Raw genomic sequence first — 14332 nt, 5'->3', positions numbered from 1 at the left:
ATTTCAGCAGAGGTTTAGGCGCCTTCAGGTTGAGAAATCAATGAAGTGAGCATGCTATTTATAGCTGAAAGTGCAAGGCAAGGGAATGGAACTCGTGTGCATGAGAATTGGGTCCTCCATGCATGGGTCTGTACAGGCGTATGTGAGGCCCAAAAGCTAATGGTTTTGCAAGCTGAAATGATTTGAAGCAAGTTTGGACGTGCAGATTGAATGGCGTTGGATTGTGCATGAAGGTTTCACTTGGATTCATTAAATGGTCACAAATATTCATCTCTTCGAAAGTATTATTTGGAAAATCCAAACATAGGCATGTGAGTAATGGTTGGAAAGGTCTTGACATAAGGAACGAAAGCTATGTTGAACAAAAATCCATTTGGAGTTTGGAATATTGTGAAAACTGACCATGAAGTTCAAGGTACAAAACATGTATTTGAAAATTTTGCCAAAAAGGACCAACTTCAAGCCCTTCTGTTTCAATGATGTAAGCCTCAAATGGAAAAACCTCAAACATCAAAGTTGTAGATGTTTTCAAGACAATCAAATGGGACTTAAATTTTGCATCACTTGAAGGTGGACTTTTTCAAGATTCAATGGCTTTGGTCCAAAGTGACCTATAATGTTTTGTATTATCACATGTGTTTCTTTTAGGATTATGAAATTTTGTCCAACATAACAATTGAAGTAGACATCTTAAACCTTACAATTCACTTGGTCTCACCTCAAAATTATAAAAAATGAAGGAGTTAGGTCCTTGGGAAGTTGACCCAAAATTAGGGTTTCAGTCAAAATGACCTATAATGTTTTGAAATGAATGATGACTTTCCATGTTTCAAATGAATTTTTGATGAACATTAAAGTTGTTCATATGGTTCTTAAGAACATTGTTTCTCTTGGGGTCGTCATCATTTGACAAACACATCAAAAGTTAGGTCTCAGTGGATTTCAATTTAGTCAGATGAATTGACTCGTCAACTTCTCAAGTCCAAACTTCAAATCTTGATGAATGAATGATTGAGAGGCCTCACATAGGCTCATATATGCATAAATTATGAATTAAAGAACTTCCCTTGATTGAATTTGATCATAGGTTGAGGTTGCTTCATGAGCAAGGCACAGTCAATGCACAACTGAATTAGGGTTTCCTGTGGAAACAATCCTCAAGCCCTTTGGTTTATCTTGATCAAATTGACAAATTGAGATACTTGGGAGACATATATGATGATTGAGAGCTTTGTGAACCATTGCCATACTTGCTTTCATCTTCATCTAGCCTTTTTTGTAAGTATTGGGGCCTTGGATCACATGACTGCTTGAGCTTCAAAACAAAACAAGTTAGTAACATATTTTTGTGCTTTTGGTTAGTAGACAAAATAAGAAAAGCAATAATATACAATTTAAGCATGCTTGGTGGTCTCAAACCAACTCACACAAGTCCCAACCCAAGAGTAAAGGAGCAAAGATGCTAGGATCCTTGAGGCAAATGCAAATGAACAATGATATTATGATACGAGGGATCTTAGGGTCAAAATTAGGGTCTTACAAATGCCCCTATTTAAGGTCATTCTAGCCGGAGATATGAAGGTTAAAATCTTCTTCTCGACGAGGTAGAATGGGCTTAAATAATAACAAAGAGACAAATTTTGGTCCCTAAGAGACCTCATGATGCAGATCTATGCATGCAAACATTAATACTTTGTGGGGATATATGGCCACAAAGAAGAAAAGAAATCAGGAGAAACTGAAACTCCGCGGGAGTATAATACATTCCATAAGGAAAACTCAGTGGGAGACAGAGACTCCGAGGGGATAAAGGGAATTAAAATGCGTGAGCAGGTCACAACTTGAAGACTCGCTGGGAGACACGAGGGGACTCCAAGAAAATAAATCAACGGAGAGACTCGAGCTGACGCGAAGATGCATGTATTAGGGAATATGCCAATAAAACAAAATTATCCACAAATGATACTTCGGATAAAAAATCCGGACTCAGGTGAGGATGTCCATTAAGGACTCAGCTGAGGAAAGAACAACGAGATATTACCAATTACTGGGTAATAAACTCAAAGAGAGACATGTGATCCAAAACACTGGTATACGGGTGAGAGAACAACACGCTCAAGGATAAAAACTATCTAAGACCGGTATAAGGGTGAGAGATATCAATCATCCAAAACATATGAGGAAAACATAGAAGGGAAATTTCAACTCAGGAAAATCTGACTCCACAGGGGACAAACAGTCATAATAGGGAGCAGAAGTAAGGAACACCAGGGATACCGGTTACTAGGCATATAATAGGTGACCAACCAAGCGTGAATTGGGAACATCCAAGACACTCATCATACGAACAGAAGGCTGAAGAAGCAAACTCGATTACAGGATGGGCATTCGATTCCATAAGGAAATACGAATCTTACTCAACTGGGGAAGAAAAAGACTTCGACTGAAGAGCGCATGAGATATATTATCTATTACCGTCAGAACATAGATAACACACTCGCATGGAAGATTATCCACAACCGGTTACTGGGTTAATAAAGGATAAATCGTCCGAAAAAGAAAGGACATCGGGATACAAGCTACTGGGTATAAAATGATAACCAATCCAAAGGAGAAACAATCATTTCCAAACAAAGGGTAAATTAAAGATGACTCGCTGGGGATACATTGACAGAAGCAATGATCCCGGAGATATATCACCGGGTATTGGGAGATATACTCAAAACGAAGGAATATCAATACCGAATATTGGATAAATATATCCAACAAAGAGGGGATTACATCTATCGGTTACTGGGTAGAAAACCACAGATATAGGTCTTACAACTACTAGTTACCGGGTAGAAGGCCATGACATCCGCTGGGAAGAGAATGAACAATTATTGTTTACTGAGCAATTGATCACCTGAACCGCAGGGAACTACAGGGGAAATAACAAGAAAGGGGTCAATCTAGGAACAAACTAGAGAGACACAATGAAACAAGACTTAACCCAATGAGGAATAACTCAGGGGAGTAATTCCATCCCAATACATATTTAGGGAGGAAAACTGAAACAATAATCATCCACGAGGACATAACTCAGTGGGGAATATGAAGGAAAGATAGACACCTTCTGCCTAAAGGGATGACTCTATATGGAGAGATCAGACACAATCATCTGCTTGGAGAAGAACAATTCACCAATAGCAGGAGATAACAAGCAAAGATATATGGCAAAGAATGCAACATGAATATCTGAATGCTATGATTATGCATGTATATGCATGGTTTATGTATGATTAATGCTGACAAACAGACATATTTAACACAAACAGGTCCAAGGAACAATGGATAGACATCCGGTATAACATCTCAAAGAGAAACACCAGGCCCGCGGGAGAAATCCAATCTGGAGGGGAGCATCATATGTCAGGTGACACAGACTGCAACCGGGGATGAAGCAGAGCCGCTGCCAGGGATAAAGACCACTGTTGGGGATCAGAGGCCGCTGTTGGGGATCAACAAGAGGTCACAACTACCAACTGTCGGGGATCTTCCAACAGTTCTCGGGAACATGCGGATATAACAATAAGATCCATCATGGATGAACTCTTCTAGGGATTTCATCGGGGGATAATGAGAAATTTTGTGGGGAACAACCTCCAAACAGAAACACATCAAGCATTCTCTTCTCACTGCTGAGAAAACATCTCTGCCACCGGGAGAAGGGATAACTTACTCCGCTGGGGAAAGCTATAGAGTCACCGCCCAGGATTTGCTGCTGAACAGACAGAAGATCCGATGTAGAGGAAACTCTAAAGGGGAGCTCAACACGGATACGATTCCATCGTAGAAGAAACTCTACTGGGGAACTCATCAAGGGGGGACATGAAATTCTTTGGGGAACAACCACCAAAAAGAAATTCCAATAATCAACACACTTCCTCTTATCTACTGGAGAGACATCTCTGCTAGGAGGAAAGAGAACCACTACTCCGCTGGGGAAGGAAACAAACATCTCCAACACCAGCCTTGCTAAGGGGAAATTTATCCAAGAAGGGAAAAACAAATATCAGGCTTTGATTCGGCAACTACATGGGAGGACTAAAGGCGATCCAACTGGGGAAAGTCTATTATGGGTAACCCTACTGGGGATGAGCTATAGGCGAACCTGCCAGGGAGAAGTTACAAGCCAAACTGCCGAGGATTTCCACTCATGCTGGGAATTTCTGCTCACTCTACAGGAAATTTCCAGTTATGCCGAGGGAAAGATCAAATTCCTCGAAAATAGATAGCATATCAATTTTTATCAATCTATAAGGGATTTTAGATCAGCCCACTCAAGGAATGACAACCATATAATTGATAAAGCACATATGCTAAGCTCAGACTCAGTAGGGATCTGAGGATGTTAGAGGTATACATCTTTAAGCAAATCAAGACGAAAACTCCAGACTCTCTAGGGAATTTGGTGGTGTATCACCTCTCGCTACTCACTGGGGAGACAACTTGAAAGACAATGAAGAGAAATACAAATATGCCAGAAATATGAACAAATGCCTTACCCTTTTGGAGATCATGCTATCCTTGGGAGAGCATTGAAGACATTCCATTAATCCTTTCAGTCATTGTGAATGTTCACTTTGTTTAAAAATAGTTTACAAAACTTTATTTGTTTAAAACAATGATATTTATCAATTAAAACATGCAAACATTTGTTAAACAGGAACAAATAAGAGTGCAAAGAATTGGATAAAGGCTCAAATTTATTTGATAGAATGGTAGTCTACAAATTGCAAGACCCCATGGATCTTTACAAATTTGAAACTGGTGATATATATTGGAAAAAGGGCTACATTGAACATAATGAACATTTCTCCACCAACTCAGAATCAAATGTATTTGAAGCTTCAGTTGACAATGACTGAGCGAGAATCTATGACAGATGACAGTTTGAAGAACAAAGTCTTGTCAGGATGCAGTTACTTGCCAAATCCCTAATTTTTGCCTAGATTGCCCCAAGGTGACGTACTCAATCTAGCGGGATATATATTCATTTTTTCATGTCTCTAAATTTTTCCTGGACCGCCCTTTCGGGTTTTCAATCCACCGAGACATTCATTTTTTCCTAAGTCGCCCTTTCGGGTTTTCAACTTAGCGAGTGTAAGACCCCAATTTTGACCCTAAGATCCCTCATGGCATCATAACATTGCATTTGCATTGCCTCAAGGATCTTTAGAATCTTGGTTCCCTTTGCCTTTGGATAGGACTCCTTGTGATTGGTTTGAGATCACCAAGCATGCTTGAATTATACATCATTGTTTCTCTTACTTTTGTTTACTTACCAAAAGCACAAAAATGTGTCACTAACATCTTTTGTTTGAAGCTTGAGTATCATCCAAGACACTTTGTGGGTTCTATTTAGATGATCAGTCAACACAAGGGAATGGCTTGAGATACTTCCAACAGGTTCAAATGGAGTATATTCATCATTCAAACACTAATCTTGAAGGAGCGAAAAGCAGAGCCTGAGCTGTCATGCTCGCTAGGTGAGCAGAATGGTTCGCTTAGCGAAGAGAACTGTCATGCTCGCTAGGCGAGCAGATCCTTCACTAGGCGAAGCGCCTGCATTTTGGAAAATAACAAAAAAATTTGGGCTTGATTCTGAGCCCACCAAGTCACCAAAATAAGGTTATAAATACCAGAGCTTCATTTGAGAAAAGAGGAGAGACTGGAGACTATTACAAACCCTGGAGAAAAAGAGAAGGGAAACCTACGAGCTAATCTGCAGCAACCTCCAGGCAGCTCTGAAAAGTTCACTCTGACTCACACACTTCACCTCCATCTCACGCAAACCCTGACATTGCCTTGCGAACCCAGCCGTGCCATTCGATTTTTATCGGTCTCTCTAATCAGGTTTGCCCTTATTCCCATTACTTTCAATTTGAATGCTTTGAATATATGAGGTATCGTTCATTTTTTGCCCACGGGTTTAGATATGCATAAATGTGTAAACAATACCTTGAATGTTTTGATCACTTAATTTCTGAGATGGATGCCATAGGGTTTGGAGTCCCTAGAATCGTACTATTATCAATGGGAAATCCAGAACCCGCAGGCGCTCGCTAGCACCTTCGCTAGGCGAGCCTGCAGCGAAGCTTCGCTAAGCTTTCGCTAGGCGATGCAGTAGCGATCGCGATAGTAGTTGTTTTTTTTCCCGTTTGCTCTAACCTGTTTTGTGTTTGTTATGGCATTGTTTTCTCCTAATTCCGTCATATTACTCTAACCTGTTTGTTGAGTTTTTGTGAGGGCTCACATACTCTTGCAGGGATTGCTTGCTTGGTGTTCCACTTTATTTGTGGGATACCACCTGGAGGTTTATTCCGATTACCTGTACTAACTCGCTTTCTTTGATGGTGCTAGCTTGAGAGATCTTTGGGTTTCTTACCTCTTTATTTGCTGTTGCTTCGGATCTTTATCCGTGTGGTAGATCTCTTAACCCCCTTTATCTTTCCCGCATTTTACTACTTTTTGCCTAAAGACCTCCATGAAGAGGCAATTGACGGATAAAAGGGATCAATAGTCAATCCCCCGTTATTTAGTGCGTCGTTCTTTAAGATCACACTACGCGTCGATGCTTCAGAACAAAAACCCCAGATCTCTTGTCCGGTCGGTCAGTGGAGAGGGTTCCACCTTTCTGAACCCCCACTTTTGTCATGAGCTCACCTTGTCCAGGGTTAAGAGCTATGAGGTCTTATCCTCATTACCCTTTTTGCATGAGCGTTCCTAAAACGCAAACAACTCATTGATTTTTCTTCTCCTAAGAACAGGTTATCTCCTTCTACTACAGGCGAGTAAGTCTCCAAAGGTCGAGCATCCGGTAGATTACGTAGTAACGTCGTTCACCCCAAAACATAACCCTTACCCCATAGGTGGTCGAACTACGTTTTGCTCTGATTTTCATCCCAGATGAGATACGTAGGCATAAGACGCGATGTCTTAGCGAGCACACTCCTCTTTAACCCATAGGTAGACGAGCTACGAAGACTCTGATTCTCAGATTCAGATGAGATACGTATGCAGTGGATGCGACGTCCGTGCGAGTCATTTTCTTTTGACCCTTCTTTTAGTAAGTAGTACATTAGATAAACATACACGCTTTTCTCATCCCTTCAATCATGTTTGCACAAATAAATTTTCAAAAAAAAAACAACAACCTTTGCAACAAATGTGAAAAGGGCTCCCTAGGAGTACCTAGGATGCTTTGGGTGCCTAACACCTTCCCATTACATAACCAACCCCCTTACCGAGATCTCTGTTTCTTTTACTAGTTTTTGTTAAAACTATTAGGTTTTTGTTCGCTTTCTAACCATTCCTTTGGATAAATAGAAGTGCGGTGGCGACTCGACTTGTATTATTTACCTTGAATTTAGTCAATATCTCTAATGGTAACGAGTACCCCGCTACAGAAAAGTGGCGACTCTGCTGGGGAAAATTTGCCTAGTGGGTTTTGCCTACTTTTCATATTTGTTGTGTTGTATTGTTATGTGACATATTTTTGTGCAATTTGGGATTACTGTATTGTATGTAATGATTGAATTGCTTGAATATTAATTCCTTGTATGCTTGGTGATCTTTGTGAGATGAGTTCTATACCCGAACTCGAGTGCACTTAGGATAGGAGAATGGCATAGTCTTGTCGAGTTGTGTGGAGTTATTCCTTAGCAAGTTGACTTGCAAGCCCATTCACTTGGTGGAGGTCATGTTGGGATCAATAATGTCACACAAGTAGTTGTGGTTAGACATTACTTTTCCAATATAGACCTTAGAAGCCAAGGACCTTAGTTTACCAAACCCATCTTGGCCTATTCGTAGGATGTAGTGCGAAAGTCGTTCAAGAGTAAGATTTAATACGATTGTTACGCGATACTACACTCTTAAGAGTCTCTCTTGAGAATATTTTTGGAATGCGAGTAGTCGTTTCTCCGATAATATCCAAAACATGGGATGATGACTATGGGAACCTTTTGTAGAACATGTTTGGCAGGTTTAAACCTTAGTACACTCCCTTTGGGTGGTTTTTAACCTAAACTCCATGCTCGTGACTTGCAACAAACTTGTGATTCATGGTTGATCCGTTCAGGTATTCTTAATATCAATGGAACTTGGGTGTTGATAAGGTGTAAACCATAATCCACCAAAATGGATGGTTGATATTAAGGATAACATGATCCATCCCATGACCTTTGTTTGGTGTGCTTTACTTGATCCTTGAGTGTGATTGTTGCATTCATGCATTCATGCACCCATTTGCATCCATATCATCAATAAATAAGAAAATTTTCAAGGAACTTAAGGGGTTTATTTGCAAAATTTTCAGACATGGAAAGACAAAGAAGGAATACAAAGAAGTACAGCTTCAGGCAACCAGATTTGAAAGAGTTAAGGAATCTGACATCCTATGTATTAGATCCCTTGGGTTTCAAGGCTCGTTTCGGGAAGCTTCTTCCTCTTCTGACCACTCAGGTGGATGAAGGATTGATGAGTGTATTGGTGCAGTTTTACGATCCTTTGTACCGTTGCTTCACGTTTCTGGATTTTCAGCTTTTGCCTACACTGAAGGAGTATGCTTATCTTGTGGGTATACCTGTTCTGGATCAGTTGTCGTTCAGTGGCTTGGAAAGGGTTCCCACTTCTCAAGAGATAGCAGACATGTTACACATAGATGATTCTCTGGTTGGTGCTCATATGACTATCAAAGGTGGAATTCAAGGTCTCCCTTCTGAGTTCCTCATTGCTCAAGCTACTATATATGGCAAGGCCATGAGTGAGGATGCCTTTGAAGCCATATTTGTACTTCTCATCTATGGGCTAGTGTTATTCCCCAACATCGACAATTTTGTGGATGTGAACGCTATTAGGATTTTCTCTACTCTTAATCCCGTTCCGACTCTGTTAGGCGATACCTATTTCTCTTTGCATATGAGGAATGCAAAGGGTGGTGGCGCCATTGTGCGTTGTTTGCCTCTGTTGTATAAGTGGTTTATTTCTCACTTACCTCAGACGGTCGCTTTCAAGGAGAATAAGGAATGTCTACGGTGGTCCACGAGACTTATGTCTCTCACTAATTATGATATCTCTTGGTATAACCGTGTGTATGATGGTGTGCAGATTATTGACTCTTGTGGCGAATTCTCCAATGTACCTCTTCTTGGTACATGTGGTGGGATTAACTATAATCCTGTTTTAGCACGTCGTCAGCTTGGGTTCCCCTTAAAGGATAAACCCAATAACATTCTGTTAGAGGGTGTATTCTTTCAGGATGGTAAAGATCCACAAGGCTTGAAACCTAGGATGGTCCGCGCTTGGCGCAAGATTCATAGGAAAGGAAGGAAAGAGTTGGGTCCTAAGAATTCCATCGCTTTGGAGCCTTACACTATTTGGGTTAGAAAGATGGCGTCTGAGTATCTCATGCCTTACGAGTATCCGAGACCTACACCTATGATTATGGCTGGGCCTTCAACCCTCCCTAATCAAGGAGTAGAGGAGTTGAGAGACGAAGACCGTTCACGTGCCTGGATCCGTGAACGTGAAGAGTTGCTTCAGCAGATTAAGGAGAAGGATGCGTTGATTGAGTTTCTTGAGCATCAGGTTATTGATGACCCTGATGATGTATGGACTTCTCTACTTCCTCAGTCTTCTAAGTTCTGGAAGAGGAAGTATGATCGACTCGCCAAAGAAAAGGCTGATATGGAGGCAGCCTACGAGATGGAGGTGAAGAGGCTTCGCGCATCTTATCTTCCGTTGTCCCGAGCTTTAGATGATTGTTTCTAGGGATCCATAAGACGATTATTTTCCTTTTCTCTTGTATATGATTGACGATGCTGCACTTCTTTTCCCTGATATTATTTGATGAGATATTTCCATATGTGATAAAATGCTTAATATTTCTCGAATTTGCAAATAAAACTCTAAAGTTCCTTTGAAATAAAAAAAAACAAATCATATGCACAAGAATTGCATGCATCATATGCATAAGTAGGTTTTGTTTCTGGTCCCTTGCCCTGTGGTCTAACTCTGTGTCCTTCATTTATTTTGAAGACACGCTAACTCACCGGTACTACACTAGAGCCAATATTTCAAGACTAATGGATCACTTAGAGCAAGAGAACCGCGAGCTGAAAGAGGAAGTGGCCAGATTGACTGCCCTAATGGAGTCATTCATGGCTGCCCAGAGCCAGTCTTCTCCGAAACCTTCAACTCCTCCCCAGAGGACAGTTATCTCCAAGATTGTCTCCTCTACTGTGCCTGCTGCCAGTGCACACTTTGTTCTAACAGCCATGCCAACCGGGTTCCCGTGGGGGATGCCTCCCAATTTCATGCCTGAGGGTCCTGTTCCTACCTTTGCTTCTCTGCCGGCATCTAGCCCGGTCCTTGTTGTTCCTCCTTCTGTCGTGAATACTTTGCCCAGGGTAGACGACACCATTTATCATTCTGAGCCGTCTGAGGGTCCAAATGTTTATGAGAAGATGGATGCGATGAATGATCAATTACTTGAGCTTCGCAAGGAATTGAAAACTCTCAGAGGTAAGGATATTTTCGGCAAGTCTGCTTCCGAACTCTGCTTGGTTCCAAATGTGAATATCCCTATGAAATTCAAGGTCCCTGATTTTGAAAAGTACAAAGGAAATACTTGTCCTCTCAGCCACCTGGTCATGTATGTCAGGAAGATGTCGACTCAAACCGATAATGACCAACTACTCATCCACTACTTTCAGGACAATTTGTCCGGTGCCGCTTTGCGTTGGTACATGGGTTTAGACAGCGCGAACATCCGATCCTTCAATGATCTCGGCGAAGCCTTCGTCAAGCAGTACAATTACAACATGGATATGGCTCCCGATAGAGATCAATTGAGAGCCATGTCCCAGAAGGATAAAGAAACATTTAAGGAGTACGCTCAGAGGTGGCGAGAGGTGGCAACACAGATCGTGCCTCCACTAGAAGAGAAAGAGATAACTAAGATCTTTTTGAAGACTTTAAGTTCTTTTTATTATGAGCAGATGATTGCTAGCACTCCTTCTGACTTCACCGAGATGGTAAATATGGGGATGCGTCTAGAAGAAGGGGTCCGTGAAGGACGGTTAACCAGAGAAGAAGGCTCTTCTGCCAAATGTTATGGGGCATTTGCAAAGAAGAAAGATGGAGAGGCACATGCTGTGACCTCCCATGAGAAACCAAGAAGACCCTCTGTGAGGAGGAAGACTGTGCGTCCCGCCAGTAACCAGCACCAGGTGGCTCATATAGCACCTGTCTTTAGAGATAATCAACAGTACCAGCATCACAACAACAATCAGCAACCACCTCAGCAATATCAACAACAACAACCGCATCCGCAACAGCAGGCCTACCAGCCTCGAAACAACAACAATGCCAGTGCCAGCTATGAGAGGAAAAGGGTCACCTTCGATCCAATTCCGATGACTTATGCCGAACTCTATCCATCTCTAATCAATAGAAAGTTGATCACTCCGCGAGACCCTCCCACCGTACCTTCTAACCCCCAGTGGTGGTACAAGCCTGAACTTCACTGTGTGTATTATTCCGGTGCTCCCGGACATGATGTGGAGAATTGTTATCCCCTGAAGACCAAGGTGCAAGACCTTGTGAGAAGTGGGATTTTGTTTTTCGAGGACGTAGGTCCAAATGTGAAGAAGAACCCATTTCCCGAACATGGGAAATCTGTCAACATGGTCCAGGATTGCCCTGGAAAATACAAGGTCAAATATGTTAGTCATATTCGACAGTCTCTGGTCCAGATGCATAGATTGCTATGTGACTATAGCCATTATGAACATGACCATGATAGATGTCGAGTCTGCTCTGTTAACCGATTGGGTTGTTTCCAGATGTGCAAGGATGTTCAGGAAATGATGGACGAATGAGTCATTGAGATCCTTCAAAACAGGAATGTTGATGAAAATGAGCCTGAGGTCAACGTGATCTCCCCAGTGTTCCGGATACCCGAGCCTGTTATCATCAAGTACAATGGTAGCAAGCAGAAGGCTTCTCCCGCGCTGATCATTAAGCCTGCTGGTCCTGTGCCTTACTCTTCTGAAAAGGCAGTTCCCTATCGCTACAACACTGTAGCAGTAGAGAATGGGAAAGAGGTGTCCTTGCCCTCTTCTTCTGTTGTGAATATTGCCGATGTTAGCGGTTTGACCCGTAGTGGCCGTGTATTTTCCGCACCGCTGAAGCCTCAAATTAATGCTGATTTTGTTGAACGCCCGATTGGGAACGTTGTGAATTCTCCGAATCCGGCACTTGCTGTTAAGCCCTCCTCCATACTGAAAACTCCTACTTCTGTTGGCCCGAGTGGCAATGTGAAAGAAGACTGTGATGAGATGTTGAGACTCATCAAAAGGAGCGAGTACAATGTTGTAGACCAACTTCTACAAACGCCATCCAAAATATATGTGTTATCCTTACTCTTAAATTCAGAACCACGCCGAGAGGCTCTGCAGAAGGTGTTGGATGTGGCATATGTGGATCACGATGTCACTTTGGAGCAATTCGATAGCATTGTTGCAAACATTACTGCTTGTAACAACCTGAGCTTTTGTGACTCTGATCTCCCTGAGGAGGGAAGAGATCACAACCTGGCATTACATATATCTATGGGTTGTAGAGACGACGCCATGTCCAATGTACTGGTGAACACCGGGTCATCATTAAACATATTGCCAAAGTTCACTCTTACGAAGCTATCATATCAAGGGCCTCCCATCAGGCAGAGTGGAGTAGTTGTGAAGGCTTTCGATGGGTCTCGCAAAACTGTGATTGGGGAAGTTGATCTCCCAATCAAGATCGGACCAATTGATTTCCAGATTACCTTCCAGGTTATGGACATTCACCCATCGTATAGTTGTCTCTTAGGCAGACCATGGATTCACGAGGCAGGCGCCGTGACGTCCACCCTACACCAGAAATTGAAATTCGTGAAAAACAAGAAGCTGGTGGTGGTAGGGGGAGAAAGGGCTCTCCTGGTTAGCCATTTGTCTTCCTTCTCTTATATAGATGCTGAGGTTGAAATTGGAACTCCTTTCCAAGCTTTATCTATAGTTGAGCCTATTGAGAAAAGAACTCCTTCATTTGCTTCCTACAAAGATGCAAAGTTGGCCATTGAGCGTGGTGCAACCACTGGTTTAGGAAAAATGATTGAGTTAGAAGACAACGAGTCCCGGGCTGGCATAGGTTTTTCTTCTGGTACTTTCAACAAGCAAGGGTTATTCAAGAGTGGAGGTTTCATCCACACTGGTCTAGATGAGGAGGCTGCTGCCGTTTTAGAAGAAGATACAAAGGATTCTGGAAATTTCATCATCCCTGGAGGGGTCTATAACAATTGGGTCGCTGTGGATATTCCAACAGTTGTCCATAAGTCAACGTAATGATCACTTTGTTTAAAAACCCTTCTCCCATGCCAAAAGGAGGAGTGATGACATTGATGGCGCATAAATACTATGATATTTTCATTCAATAATTTCATGTTAAATGTTTGTTTTTCCCATTTATTTTCCCTTTTTGTTTTTGCATGAAATTGGTGATCACATAAAACCCTAAAAAATAAAATAAAATCAATCTTCTCATTTGCATAATGATTTTCCTTGTTTGATTTCTAAAAGCTTTTCATTTCCAAAATCATTATGTAGGTTGATTTCTAAACCCATTGAACATAATGACCCAACACCAACTCCCAATTTTGAACTCCCTGTATTTGAGGCAGAAGAAGATGATGTTGAAGAGATTCACCCGACTACTTGAGCATGAAAAGAAGATCATTCAGCCGTATCTTGAGAATCTGGAAACAGTCAACTTGGGGTCTGAAGATTGTGTGCGAGAGGTAAAGATTGGGGCACTTCTGGAAGAATCTGTTAAGAAGGGGTTGATTAAGTTGCTACGAGAATAATATTGGGGCAGCTTCAACAAGTGTTCTACATGTTCAACTTTCGTTCTCAACTTCGCAATCATATCATCAACATATACCTCGATCTCCTTGTGCATCATATCATGAAACAAGGTAGTCATAGCACGTTGATACGTGGCTCCGCGTTCTTCAAACCGAAGGGCATCACTCGATAACAGAATGTTCCCCAAGGTGTGATGAATGTTGTCTTCTCCATATCCTCGGGTGCCATTTTGATTTGGTTATAACCGGAAAATCCGTCCATAAATGAGAAGATATTGAATTTAGTTGTATTATCTACCAACATATCAATGTGTGGTTGAGGAAAATCATCTTTCGAACTAGCTTTATTCAAGTCTCTAGTTCACACACATTTGGATTTTTCCA

Source organism: Lathyrus oleraceus, chromosome 3 (genome assembly GCF_024323335.1).
Source record: "Lathyrus oleraceus cultivar Zhongwan6 chromosome 3, CAAS_Psat_ZW6_1.0, whole genome shotgun sequence".
Taxonomy (NCBI): Eukaryota; Viridiplantae; Streptophyta; class Magnoliopsida; order Fabales; family Fabaceae; genus Lathyrus; species Lathyrus oleraceus.
Note: the sequence above shows the minus strand (reverse complement) of the source record.